This window comes from Camelus ferus, chromosome 3 (genome assembly GCF_009834535.1).
Source record: "Camelus ferus isolate YT-003-E chromosome 3, BCGSAC_Cfer_1.0, whole genome shotgun sequence".
NCBI lineage: Eukaryota > Metazoa > Chordata > Mammalia > Artiodactyla > Camelidae > Camelus > Camelus ferus.
Window position 1 is genome coordinate 15,976,525 of NC_045698.1, and position 14,406 is coordinate 15,990,930.

Below are 14,406 nucleotides of genomic sequence, written 5' to 3' on the forward strand. Positions count from 1 at the left end.
AAGTCTCCAATTTAACCCAAGAAGCAGTATGCTTCTCTATGTGTCTTCATGTGGAGTAAAACTACCTAAAACCAGAGGAAAAAATTCTTAAAAGCAAGCCAGTTGTTTCATATATATTCCTTATGAAACTCACTCCTTTATATAAAATCATCTGTAACAAAGAATAGTTTTCCACATTCCTTAAGATTTTTTTAGTGAAGCACAGTTTAGGCAAATTTTTAACATATTATTTTTATGGTTTAATTTTGTCAGCATGAGAGAATCATATGTGTTCCTTATCAAGGTATTAAAATACATTCCTCTGAATATTCTTTCTTTCCCTCCCTATCATATGTTAAGCTTATAGATCATCATCAAAGTTTCTACCAAGGGAATAAATATGATTGTGTCAGAGATTTTTCTAACAAATACCATTCACCTTGGAAGATGATGAATTGATGTATGTCCATCATAAAATGTCCAACCTAATGCAATCAATTCTTCCATATGGCCAGAGTGTTCCTTCAGTGATGGACACTCTATGACAATGTAATGCTTCATTTGCTTAGCTGGTACTTCATTCAACTTTCTTAAAAAATTATCTAGTGACTTTCAGAAGGTTTATAAGAAGACACTCCTACACGTCTCTCATTTCCAACTACCATTCTTTCTCTTCTCTTTCTTTTTTCAAAGGTATACTTTTAAAAAATAAATTATTATAGGTAGAAAAGGAAATCCAGGCTTTGTAAAGAAGAGTCTTTGGAAAAAATTAAGTATTGATTGAGACTATTCTGTGCCAAAAATTTTGCTTTATCAAGTCATTCTTCTAAGTGTAGGAGGAGAGATACAAAGAATATAAGACACTCTCACTACCTCAAGATTCTTTTAATCCAGTTGGAGAAAAAAAGTTTATATAAACAAAGAAAGGAAAAAAGTACATACAAACAGATTCATTTACACCTCAGTAGCTATTTGTTGAACACTCACTTTGTGCCAGGAGCTGTTTTAGGTATTGGGAATACAGCAGTGGACACGATCTCTGCTCTCACGCAGATTTCTTTCTAACAGTGCAAGACAAATGACACAAAGCAAATAAGCAAAGGGACGTGAGGGAATAGATGGTTGCTGGGCTTGATATTCTAAAACTGCATGGGGATGAAAGAGCTTTCTAATGAGAAGACATCTGAGCAGAGATCTAGACACAGTGAGGGAACGAGCTTTGTGAATATCTGCTGGAAACATACCTTTGTGAATATCCGCCGGAAAATGTACCTGTAGAGGAAACAGCAATGTGCGTGCAACCCTTAGGCAGAACTGAGCTTGGCCTGCTCAGGATCGAGTGAAGCTTGAGTACAGAAAGTGAGAATGAGTTGAGTGACAGCAGCAGAGGTCTGGGAAACTTCAAATTTAGAAACGAATTTCGTTCAACAATGACGAATGTTCACATAATTCACGGTTAATCAAAGGCTGTGTGATGTTGCTAAACTTAAAAATTAGGAGGGATACATAAAAAATTCGAGAAAATTACAGATTGAAATACTGTGTTATCTTTAAGGGAGGGTTATCAGTGATATCTATTTTCTTATTTTGGTCCTCTAGCAATTTTTTCACTTTTCTAAAAATTAATATCTATAATTTTAGATTAAGTAAAATTACGGTTGACTCTTGAACAACAAGGGTTTGATTTACATAGGTCCACTTACATGTGTCTGTTTTTCACTAAATCTGTACTACACTACTACATGACCCATGGTTGGTTGAATCCACAGATATGGACACGCAGACACAGTGAGCCGCTGTAAAACTGTATGTGGATTTTTGACTGCACAGGGGATCAGCACCCCAACCCCTGCATTGTTCAAGGGTCAGCTGTATCGCAAAGTATATTTAAGCTAAAATAACATTTAATACCTGATATCTTACTAACAGTTGCTTTCTTTAAAGGAAGAGATTCCACGAGTAGGTCTTAAAAGACAATTTACCACATGAGACTAATTTAAAAGATAATTTTGTGGCAAAGTAAACTGGGGTGCTAAGTAAAGTAGGCCCAGCTCTGGCTTTATTTAGATTTGAAATCTCTCCCCCAGCACTACCTTCCTTTATGGTCATTCTGTTTGAGACATCTAATGAACTTGAAAGCACAGTGGGAATTGTACAATGACTAGTGTAAACAATAAACGCTGAATTTGGAAGGAGATGATTCACCATGAACCTGGACTGGTCAGCGCTAACGTGTACTCTAGTTGTTCAAACCTGTGAAGGCTTTCAGGGAGTAAAGGTAAACATGGTCTCCAATAATATAGAACCTTAATCAACAAGAGGCCAGGAAAACCAAAATGCAAAGAACTGCACAATCACAGAGGGTGAAAAACAGAAATGTCCTGGCATGGAGGCTACTCCTGGCACATGAGAACTTCGAAAAAAATACAAATCTAGCAGCTGTTCTTATTTCACAAATAACAGATCTGTTTATTCAAATTCACATGGTATATTTCTCCAATTTTTGATTTCTATAATAATATGATATTACATTCTTCACAGGTCTTTGGATTCACAACTTAAAATATCTAACGAATATTAGGGGTAATAAAACTGTACCTATTATAGGAAATGTACACTGCAAGTTTACTTTTTGTGAAGAAATTAAGTTTGGTGTATTTCTCCTAGCTGATATTTCAGTGAAGATACTCAACATGAATATTGCTTAGCTGCACAAAAATTGATCAGTTTTTTATTTTTACAAGATTATTTGCAGACTGTTATTTATATTCTATTATTTATGAAATATTTTTGTACACTCTGTAAACCCTTTTTAAAACATATCTTACTTCCTTCCTCTATTCTTATGCATTTTCTCGTTTACATCATGGAGTTAAATCCTCCAGATTTTTTTTTTGAGAACTTTTGATTAAATTAAATTTAGACTACTATATTTGTAGTTTTAGCTTTAATTTTCTTTCATGGTGACTTTAAGTTTAAAATACAGCTCTAAGTGAGATTTCAGCTCAACTTATATATTCACATGGACTCAGGAAACATTTAGAGCACATAAGGAATTATTTTTAGTTTTCCAAGAAACAAAGGGAGACATCTTTGTTACAATGGGGAAATTAATCATAGCAATATAATGAAGCTAATACCCATCTTTCCATTTAAAAAAAAATTTACTCATACATTTGTAGAATTTTTGTCAAGAAGTTCCCCAAGGAGATACCAAGGCAACAAAGATATATAGCCCAAGAGTGGCAATAAGGTTCAGGCACTTGTTGTCCAATGCTGGCAGGTCTCCCGCTCTGGGCTGGGGAACGTTCACAGGACAGAAGTGCCAGTGCAGGAGGTAGAACACCATCCACTACCAGCTCCCACAGCTGCTGCCCATGCCTCCCCTCATCCATCCTCCCCGCATCTGCCCTGTTCTATAGGCCACCCCGCCAGGCCAGCCTTTCTGCTTCACCCTATGATCGCACACTTCTTCCTTGTTGCTTCATGTCAACATACCTTTCGTTATAACCCCTGAAACCGTCTCCTTTCCTCCCCAACACTGGTTCCTTTAGGACGCCATGTCCCTGTACATAAAAATCTTCACTCACTGATCACGATTATCACCTTATTTGCTTTCCAGATTGAGTTTAAACAAACAAACAAAAAAAGAACCCTCATTTTGCAATAATCTAAATCAATACAAGTAGAAATACGTCTTGAATTGCAGGTGACATAAAAGTATGGAAGGAGTAACTAATAATTTTGACCATTAACTTTTAAAAATTTCTGTCAAGAATTTTTTTTTTAGCTTTATTGAGGTATAATTGACATTTAAAGTCAAGTAAGATATTTAAAGTGTACATCGTGGTAATTTGATAAAGTTATATGTTGTGAAAGGATCCTCCTCAACTGGTAAATGAAACCATCCATCAACTCACACATTTACTTTTTTTTTTGTAAGAACATTTAGGTCCTTCTCTCTTAGCGTATTTCAATTACGTGATACAGTGTTATAGATTGTGGTCACCATGTTTTGCATTAGATCCTCAGACCTTATTCATCTTACAGCTGAATGTCTATACTTTTATGATACAGCTTTGAAAAGCCTTACTTAACACCTTACATAGTGACCATGATAATTATAATGTATATACAATCATGAGTTGTACAGTGAGGGGGTCATTAGCTCCATTTTCTACACCCATACCATGATGTTTGGAAAGATTAGGTGTTTGTTTGGATTTTCTGACCTAACTAGTGTGGACACCAGTTTGTGGACAGACCATGAATGAGACTATTTAGATTAAAAGCATGTAAAGAAAAGTGCATAGATCTTTGATCAGACAATCAAAATAAGAAATAATACTGACTGTTAAAATAGAGTATAATGTGGATGATAAGGTGAACATAGGAGTGAAATATAAATCACAAAGACTGACTATGAAAGATAGGAGAAAAAAGCAAAGATATCCTGAATTGAATAAAGAAAATCACTCTAATTCTGCTGGCAGATGAAAGAAAATGAAACTTGAGGACACACAAAGCAACAAACACAAGGAAATACATTAAATGGTCAACAAAAACAACAAAATGATCAAGCCATAAAGCTAAGCCAAACAGTCTTAATCTTGAATCTTGGAGTTGAAGAAATGTCAGTGATAAATGTTAGAGATGAAAAAAGTCGACAAAAATGTCCCTTCTTCTTTGGTTAATGGCTAAAAATCAGGTACAATATTAAAAAGGTAAAAACTGCTTTCCTCAAGTCTAGCAAAACCAAACAGGTGCATACATGTAACTGTGTACATACATACAAACACTTCACACTAACATAGGACTGTATGTGAGCATCTGAGAGCAACACATAATTTTGGCATGAAATCTTGGATACCAAAGTTTAGTTTATAACAAAATTATATGCTTGACTGGTTCATCAATTCATCATATTTATTTCATATAACAGACATGTCTGGTAACATAAATGTCAATTGGTTTCAATAACTTATTTTGATACAACATCCATCACGGTAAAGTATTAATGGCAAAAGCAAAAATCATGTAATATATTCTAGAATTAGGAAGGAGGCAACTCAGAGGAAAGTACTTTGTAATAAAGAAATGTACCAATGTAGTGTTCAGATTTAACATGATTTGACACACCTGATATAGAGGAGTACTGAAACTGACAGCTAAGTAAGTCTTCAAATAAAATCTGACAATGGTCTTTGTCTGCTTTTCCTTCACTACTTTTAAAATATGCAGCAAAAGTGACTTAATCATTTAAATCATAAATAGAAGACCTTTAATGGCTAATATAGCAAAAAATAAAAGAAACATTCATTCCATTTGAGCCAATTTACCTTACCAGTTATTTCAGTGTTTTTACTTTTTCAGTACAGTAACTATATAAAAATATAAATTTAAAAATCACATTTTTTTGTAAAGGAAATCAAATGAATGCAGTTGTATGAACTATGCCTTTTATTTTCTATATTTGGATGATTTAGCTATCTAGGTCTCTTGTTGCCCCTGTAGGGGCTGCCCCTCACAGAGTCACTTAATTCCTAAAAATAGCAAATAACTCACTAAAAGTACATCTTTCATATAAAAGCCAACCAATCTAGATCCCATACTCCTAACCACCATCTTTCCAGGGATCTCACATCCTGGGCCATTATCTACCTGGGGTCAGCCACCAGACAACTAAGGACAACACTTAGGTCTCAAAGCCCACTGAAATTATCCAAACTAGCCAACCCTACACTGGCTTGGCCTGCCTCACTCATTCCTTTCCACAGAAACCATGAATGTTTCCATGAATATTCTCTTCCCCTACATATCTCCATCATCCCTTCCACAACGGAGCAATCCTGGTGCTTCCTGTATGACCTTGTCTGGTACCTATTCCTCTGTTTCCAGGGAACTGTGAATAAAAACTTCTTCCTTCATGACAGTCATTTTCATGTCTGCATATCTTATTATACCTGATTAAAACAAACCCCAGGTACTATTAAAACAGCAGTCTTTTCTACTAAATGTTTAAAAGAAAGACTATTTGATAACAGGGTTATCAAAGTTGGGTTTTTTTGTTTGTTTTTTGTTTTTTGTTTTTAACCATATAATGACATTAGAATTAAAATATCTTTCTACTACTGACATAAGTTTGGTCACAATTTGGATATTGAAGATATGATCACAAAAAATGATTTTCAGGAGTTTAAATTGTAATTGGACATTATTTTATCAAAGCCACTAGTTACACATGTAAAGACTTCACTTTCAGACCTCTTATGATGCCTTGTGTGCAGTGCAACACCTTCGCCAAAATGCACATCACATGCTGTATTCATACTGTTCTGATACATTTGAGTTTGCCTACTGAGATATAAAAGGTATGATTTTAAATTATGACTTAATACAATTATTAAAATGTTTAAAGCTGGAACAATAATGACAAATACATTGGTTTTACTTTTCCTTTAAATTATACCTAGAAAAACTAGCTTCAACCATGAAGAACTGATACTCTTACAGTGTAGGGATGCTATGCTCAACACTCACAAGAAAAACTTAACATTACTAATTTCAAGTCAAACTTGGGTGCTGTGATGTTGGAAGATGTCTATTACATAAAGTTAATGTTTATTCTCTCACATCATTGCTTTAAACTCCTTCCCAGATAATCCCAATCGTGCTGCCTCAGATTCAAAGCAAGTCATTTTGTCTAGATCCCATACAACACTGCTTTCCCCTTATTTTACTGAATTGTAATGAGTTAATCAAGCCAAGAAATTCCTGCCTAACAAGACATCTCGTACGAGGATATGGGTCAGAGAACAGGAGTCCCAAGGAAGAAGTGCGAATGGATACCTACTGCTCATTCCACAAAGACAGAAAGTCCATAGAGGGAAAGGAGGAAAACACAGTCCTCTTCCCGATTTCTCAGCTTTGGAATTTCCTTTATCAGCAATCTTTTTAAAATGTGGGGATGATCCTGACTTGTCAGCTTTTTTTTTCCTACTAAATATAAACTTTTTAATAAACTTCCCACAATGACTAACTACTATTAATATTGTCTCCTCTTTAAGTAAAGAGATTTTTTATAGTAAAAACATAGGAAGGGCATAGCATTAGTGTCTTCGATTATACAGCCTTACAGGTTTTATATAGAAACAGCAAACTCATTGTTAAGGCTGGGCCCTGTGGGCCAAGGAGGTGGGAGCTTCACTGTCTTCAGTTCTGCTTTCCTTCCTTGCAAAAAAAACTGCCTGGATTCTATGGAAATAAACAAACCATTGTCATGACTTGGGGAAGTTGGTGGGGATAGTGTATTAGTTTGCTACAGCTGCTATAACAAAGCATCACAGACTGGGTGGCTTAAATAAAAGAAATTCATTGTCTCATAGTTCTGAAGACGAGAAGTCCCAGATTGTCAGCAAGGTTGGTTCCTTCTAGGACCATGGGAGAAGGATCTGTTCTAGGTCTCTCTCATTGGCTTACTGATGGCTGTCTTATTCTTGTGTCTTTATACCACCTTTCTTTGCCAATCTGTGTCCAAAGTTTCTCTTCTCATAAGGTTCTCTTCACAAGTCATATTGAATTAGGATCTATTCTAGTGACCTCACTGATTTAATTACCTATTTAAGGACTTTATCTCCAGTCATACTCTGAAGTAATAGGAGTTAGGACTTCAGAATATGAATTTGAGGCAGGGGACAAAAATTTAGCCCGTAACATATGGCATTCCTGATTATTGGAAGATGTGACCAAGAAATTGTCTTGCAGAAGCAGAGATAACAGGTCCATGGAGAACATTTTCCTCTTACCTGCAGAACTCAGTGTGTGGGGCATGCAAAAGAGAAGGACCAGGGCAAGTACTCTGTTAAAGAGACATCCAGTGAAGATGACAAGAGGACACCCAATTTACCTTCCCAGACTTATTTCTAGACAGACATCACACTGTAAAGGCATGCAACTCACCTATTCCAGATGACTTTCTATTTTATACAACTTCATTCACCTTTTCACTCCTCTACCATTATGCAGTTCTGTCTTAAGTGTATTTGTCAAAAATCCTGCTCATTCTTCAAGGTACGTCTCAATGCCTCGCTCTTCCAGGATGTCAGGTCATCATTCCTGTACCCCAGCAATGAAAACAAGCTTTTCCTTCGCTGCTCTCCTCAGAAGTCACCAATAACTGTGTTTTGTCATCCTGCCATTTCTTTGCTTAATATACTTTTATTGCCACTGATCATGCGCAGAAGATCCAAACTCCTCATCGTGGCCAACAAAACCTGCAATACTTAGCTCCTGACAATCTCTTGGACTTTATCCTCTCACTCACACTGTTTACTCAATCAGCCACTCTGGCATTCACATTTGTCCCTCACGTATGCCAAGCTTGTTCTTCCTGGGTCCTTTCCACTAGCCCTTGTTTCTGCCTAAACTCTCCCTACAGGTAGTCACATCACAAACTCTTCTTGGTCATTCATATCTTGGCTTAAATTATTTCACCTCAGAGATAGCTTCTCCAATCACCAATCAGAAGTGAACTCCCAGTGTCTTCCTAATACATCAACTTGCTTGTTTGACTTGATTGTACTTTACTCAACTCTAAGTATTTCTTATAAATTAATAATTCATTTGTTGACTTTCTGTCACTCTCAGTCATACTCTAAACTCCAGAAGAGCAGAAAAATATCAGGTTTGTTCAACATTATACCAAGGCAATCAAATTGGTGCTTGGAATACATGAGGGAAATTTGTGGAATAAATGAATGAATCAGTGGATGAATGCACATGATAAATTTAATTCATGCATACATGAATATATGCTAGACACTATTCTTAGCACTGAGAGCAGGTTTAAGGTTAAAGGAACACACGTTATTACCAAAATGCCATTACCACTGAAACTAGAATAAAATTTTGAAGTTAGGTAGAGAAGATCCAGTTTCTCCATTAATTTAAATTATTTTTTTCATAATTTTAATTTGGACCTCCAAATATGTGTCTCCTCCAACATCTTCTCTTTAGGGAGGTATGTATTTCCACATCTCAAGTTCGGCTAGCCATATGATTTAAAATAAGAAATAAAAATCTGATAGTTTCAGCAAGATTGGAACCAAGTTGTAATCTCTGATTTCTGTAGGCTAAGAACTTAACTTTTTAAGTGTCCATATTTTCATCTTTTTTAAAATGGTAGTCTACACAGCAGTATTAACCACACGTATGTGGTACTGAGCACATGAAATGTGGCTAGTGCAAAAGAGGAACTGAATTTTTTAATTTCATTTACTGTTAGTTAATTTCAGTTTAAATTTAAAACTTGGAACAGTGTAAAATATTTCTTATAAGAAAAAAATGAAAATTACTTCATTGATAATGGTAAATTTCCTTCCTATTAAAAATACACTATTCCATTATGTTCATATTACCTAATTTGCCAACATACTGCCAAATGTGGTACAAGGCCTAAAATTAAGTCCTGATAATATGTGTGCCTTGACATCTGGGGAAAACCTGGAGAGCCTCAAATGTTAATGGCAAGTTTTCCTCCCTACTGTGTTCCCTGGATGAGGTCCTTGGTCAAATAGCCCTACTAGTCACGAGGACCAGACCCACCACATGGTCTCCCCTGAGGAGCAAATGTTAGTTCCTGGACAGTCTGCAGGGTTACTTACGCAAGCCGATCACTTCCTCCTGCAGGAACCAGAGATCAACTCACCCCCTTGTTTTATGAAGCTTGCCTACCACAGCCCTTACCTGTTCATCTCCCTAAGTTCAGTCCCCATGTGGCCTGTGTGACTCAGTGTTCTCCTGCCTCGGCTGTCAGTATCATCTGCCCAGTGTCTGATGTATGTTCAGCCATCACTCTAACCCTAGGGTGGAGAAGCCTCCTTCACCAACAAGGTGAAAAGGAGGAAATCAAAACACAATAACATTTGATGATTGTGAATATTCTTTTTTATGGACAATAGTTTATACATGTTCAGAATACAAATTCAAAACTTGTAAATATCGTCCTTATCCAGTGGTCTAATATCCTTATCCAACAGTCTAGTAACATAATCAATAACCAATGTTTCTTTTCATTTCATTGCCTTGCAGTAATGTAATGGCTAACTTTATATGACTGAATTTTTGAACCCACTCACAGTGCTATGGCATGTTTCCTATACTTCTGAATCATACTCAGTCTTCTGGGGTCCAAAATCACTGATGACGGTCACACCTCTAAACTCAAATTATAAGCTGAACATTTAATGCAATGTAAGTATTACTTATGATTTATGCTCACTCTATCTAAATCACTAGATGAATCCTTTAAAAAAAATGTTGTTCCCTGAATAAATATCCACTGAGGTGATCTAGAAGTTGAGTAAAATTTCAAGAGGTAATTATGGATGGAAGGGGATAAAATTATTCCTCTAGAGATGGAAAAGTACAAAGATCCCCAGAGGTGGGAGGAAAGGCTGAGTAACTGAAAGAAGGCCAGTGTGGCAGGAATAGACTGTACAGAGAATGGGCCATTTGTGCAGAGTGGAGACAGGACCTGCGATGAGGCCAGGAGACCTTGAAACCTGCAATTCAAACCAAAGGAACCTGACACAGATTCCAGGGATCAGAAAAGCATAAAGCACAGAGTGACAGACATCCAAGTTGTGAGCAGTGAGCTGGTCCAGTGAGAGGCGGAGGTGTGAAGGTGGGCAGGTGAGGAGGAGACTTCTGGGCAGAGTGTGAGCATGTGACAGCCCTGTAAGTGAGTAGAGTCGTGGCTGAGAAACAGAAAGTTTTGTAGTGTATATGGCTTAGCACTGAGTTCAGGGCGGAGAGCAGCTTCAAACAAAGCTACACAACAAAAAAAAACAGACGAGGAGGAGCCTTGTAAGATATATAAGGTCAGGATCAATTTATCTCTAGAATTGCCTATTGCTGCTCTGGAAACACAAGGAGTACTCTGTGATAAGTCTGAAGAATTTGATTTAGGGCATAAGTATACCCCAGAGACATTTATGTCAAGTTCCAGTATTCCCTAGCTTTAAGAAGGCCCAGCTTGTTATGAAATGAAATGTGATGATAATTAAACCATCAGGAGGCCACAACACAGCATCCTGCGCTGTGGACGGAACACAGTTGCAGAAAGGAAACTCCCTTTTGCACAATCAACAGAGCAGTTATCCTATATTTCACCTCCTCTGTCAGATCCAAGGGATACACAGGACATATGCTTTCTATCTAGTTTCAGAGATGTGCTTAGAAGACAGGCAGCCCTTAGGGGCAAGAGGGAGGATGGATTTCAAACAATACAGCAAGATGGAATAAATACCAGGCTTACAAAAATGAATCTCTCCATCTGTCTTGTCATACGCAAATGAAAACTTTCGAGGAGCCTACTGCTCTTCATGAAAACATTTCTTTAAAATGCTCATTGAGACCCTGAACATTGCCTATGTTAATAGGCTATTCATGTGTGGAAAAATAATTATTCAAAGCTGGAAAAGGAGGTTTTATTTTGGTAGATATTAATTAAATTAACTAAATTACAAGGCTATGTGTGTTATGTGCAAATAATTTATTACTTCCCAGGAACTCACGTCTGCCCAGTTTAAATAACAGATTCCATATGACAGTGATGTCTTGCTATGATATGAAAAAAGTCTGACAAATTGAGAGTACACACACACACACACAGATACATACACCTATGTGTACACACATACATAGACATGCGTATGTATATATTTATACATATGTGTGTATCTCCATATCAAAAATAGATGTTTATTTTAAGAGATTTTACTAAATGAATGATGAATTAATGAGCAGAACAATATAAGACATTTGGAAATAAAAGAAATACAAAGTTTAGGAGAAACAACCACTAAGAATACAATGGAATTTATGAGAAAAAAATATAAACTGAGTATGAATTTCTTAAATGTCTGCAATGAGGGTTAGCCAGCTTGGTATGAAAGAGGATCCATGATTTCTGCCATCAGAGGAATATAGAAGAGAGTATTCCAAGCCCTCCAAATTCCAGAGGAAAACAAATAAAAACATACCCTATTCATTAAAAATCACTTAATATTTTTAGTTTTTTAAGGAACCTCCATATTGTTTTCCATAATGGCTGCACCAAACTACATTCCCACCAACAGTGTAGGAGGGTTCCCTTTTCTCCACACTGTCTCCAGCATTGATAGTTTGTGGACTTTTTAATGATGGCTATTCTGATTGGTGGGAGGTGATACCTCAATAGACTTACCCTGTGATCCAGCCATCTCATTCCTAGGCTTATCTATTAGCAGCACTATTTACAATAGCCAAGACATGGAAGTAACCTAAATGTCCATCAACAGATGACCGGATAAAGAATTTGTGGTATATATACACAATGGAATACTGCTCAGCCATAAAAAAGAATAAAATAATGCCATTTGCAGCAACATGGATGGATCTAGAGATTTTCATACTAAGTGAAGTAAGCCAGAAAGAAAAAGAAAAATGCCAAATGATATCACTTACATGTGGAATTTTTTTTAAAGGGCACAAATGAACGTACTTACAAAACAGAAATAGATTCACAGACGTAGAAAACAAACTTATGGTTACTGGGGGGGAAAGGGGTGGGGAGGGATATATTGGGAGTTTGGGACTTATAGATAGTAACTACTCTATATAAAATAGATAAACAGCAAGTCCTACTGTATAGTACAGGGAATTATATTGAATATCTTATAATAGCATATAATGAGGAAGAATATGAAAAGGAACATACATATGCATAAATGAATCACTATGCTGTACGCCAGAAATTAACCCAACATCATAAACTGACTATATTTCAACATAAAATGCAAAAAATCACTTAAATTGATTTTTACAGGGTAGACACTGCTCTAAGTATTTACAAAATGCATATACAAATATTAATTCACATAATCTTTGTAAAAACTCTATGAGATGCTACACTCTTCTTAGATCTACAATATTCTACAGTATAGAAAAAACAAATGAAGCATGGAGAGGTAAGATAACTTTTCCAAGTTCATACTGATAATAAATGGCTATGCTGGATTCAAATACAGAGAATCCAGCAGCAAGTCTGTATTTTTACCTTCTATAATTTGGTGCCCCATCTAAGACATCAAACTACTGGAACCCAACTTATCCAGGCAGCCCTAAAAGGCTCAACAGAGTAGACACTACTTTGACAATCATATAGTGAATAGCGTATTTCATTCTAAGTTTGATGACATAAAAATGTAGTCTTTGACTCTAAATTGAATGCTCTGGGAAAAGTGTTGAAACATAATGTAGATTTATTTTGACCTTTGCCACACTGTTATCATCTTTTCTTGGTAATTTGAAATGTGTTTGACAGTTTTTTTTTTTTAACCATGAACCATAGGTATATCTCTGTTTGCTTTAAAATGGCACAAGAATCCCAAATGGCTTAAAGACAAACTTATATGACACCTAAATAATCTGCATCTCCCCCAATATTTTAGCTTCACGGTCAGTTGTAAGGAGTAAGATCATGGAGAAAGCTGTACCTGCTAAGGGTACTCTTATAAGGAAGTGAGAAGAGAGGGCACACCATTGAATCTGCACCACGTAAGGCTGTAGGATCAGAAGACGCAGAAATCCTGAGAGTGGAATTGGAATAAGATCTCAAGTCATAAAGAAACTCACAATTGTAATAAAAGTCAGTGAAACTCAGTGTTGCCAAAGAGTCTGCACATAAAGATCCCAGGATTATCATCAAGAAATGATGATGGAGCTTTTCTGACCACAGAATTTGGAACACCTTCAATCACTGCCAGGCTTCTAGAATTGCCTAAAGTGTTTGGATCCAAACTTCATGACTCAGGTACTTTAAAGTCTCTACAGAAGCCAGAGTGTGACACAGTGGAAATTAGCCAAGAATTTCAGATGTTTTGCTACTGAGATTTTTATAAGGTTAGAAGTTATTCTGTGTCCTGATTATAAACCAACCAGGCAGTTCCCCAAGATTTATTATACATACAAATTACAGTATTTCCTATGTTCTTACCTTGCTCTGATTTTCCAAGAACTCTGTCTCTGTGATATCCAAAGATCAGATATAAATCTACTTTGAGGCATCTCACAAGGTAGTTCCATTAACAGGATATTAGTAGTAATAATATAAGATATTAGTAGTGATAGTAAACAAGTTTGAGAAGCCCTTGTAAATGCATCTACCTACCTATACTATTAGATATAAATCTTTTAAACTTTTTCTACCTATATTATCAGAATGGATATTAAAATTAAAATTCAAATATTATATATTATTCAAGATTAGGTATAGAAGTGCCCTCAACAAAAAGAAGACACGTGTCTTAAGTGTTCTTTTCATAGTGGCATGAATTGCAAAGTCACAGATTATATTTGCAATATGACTCAGATACGAATGAAAAT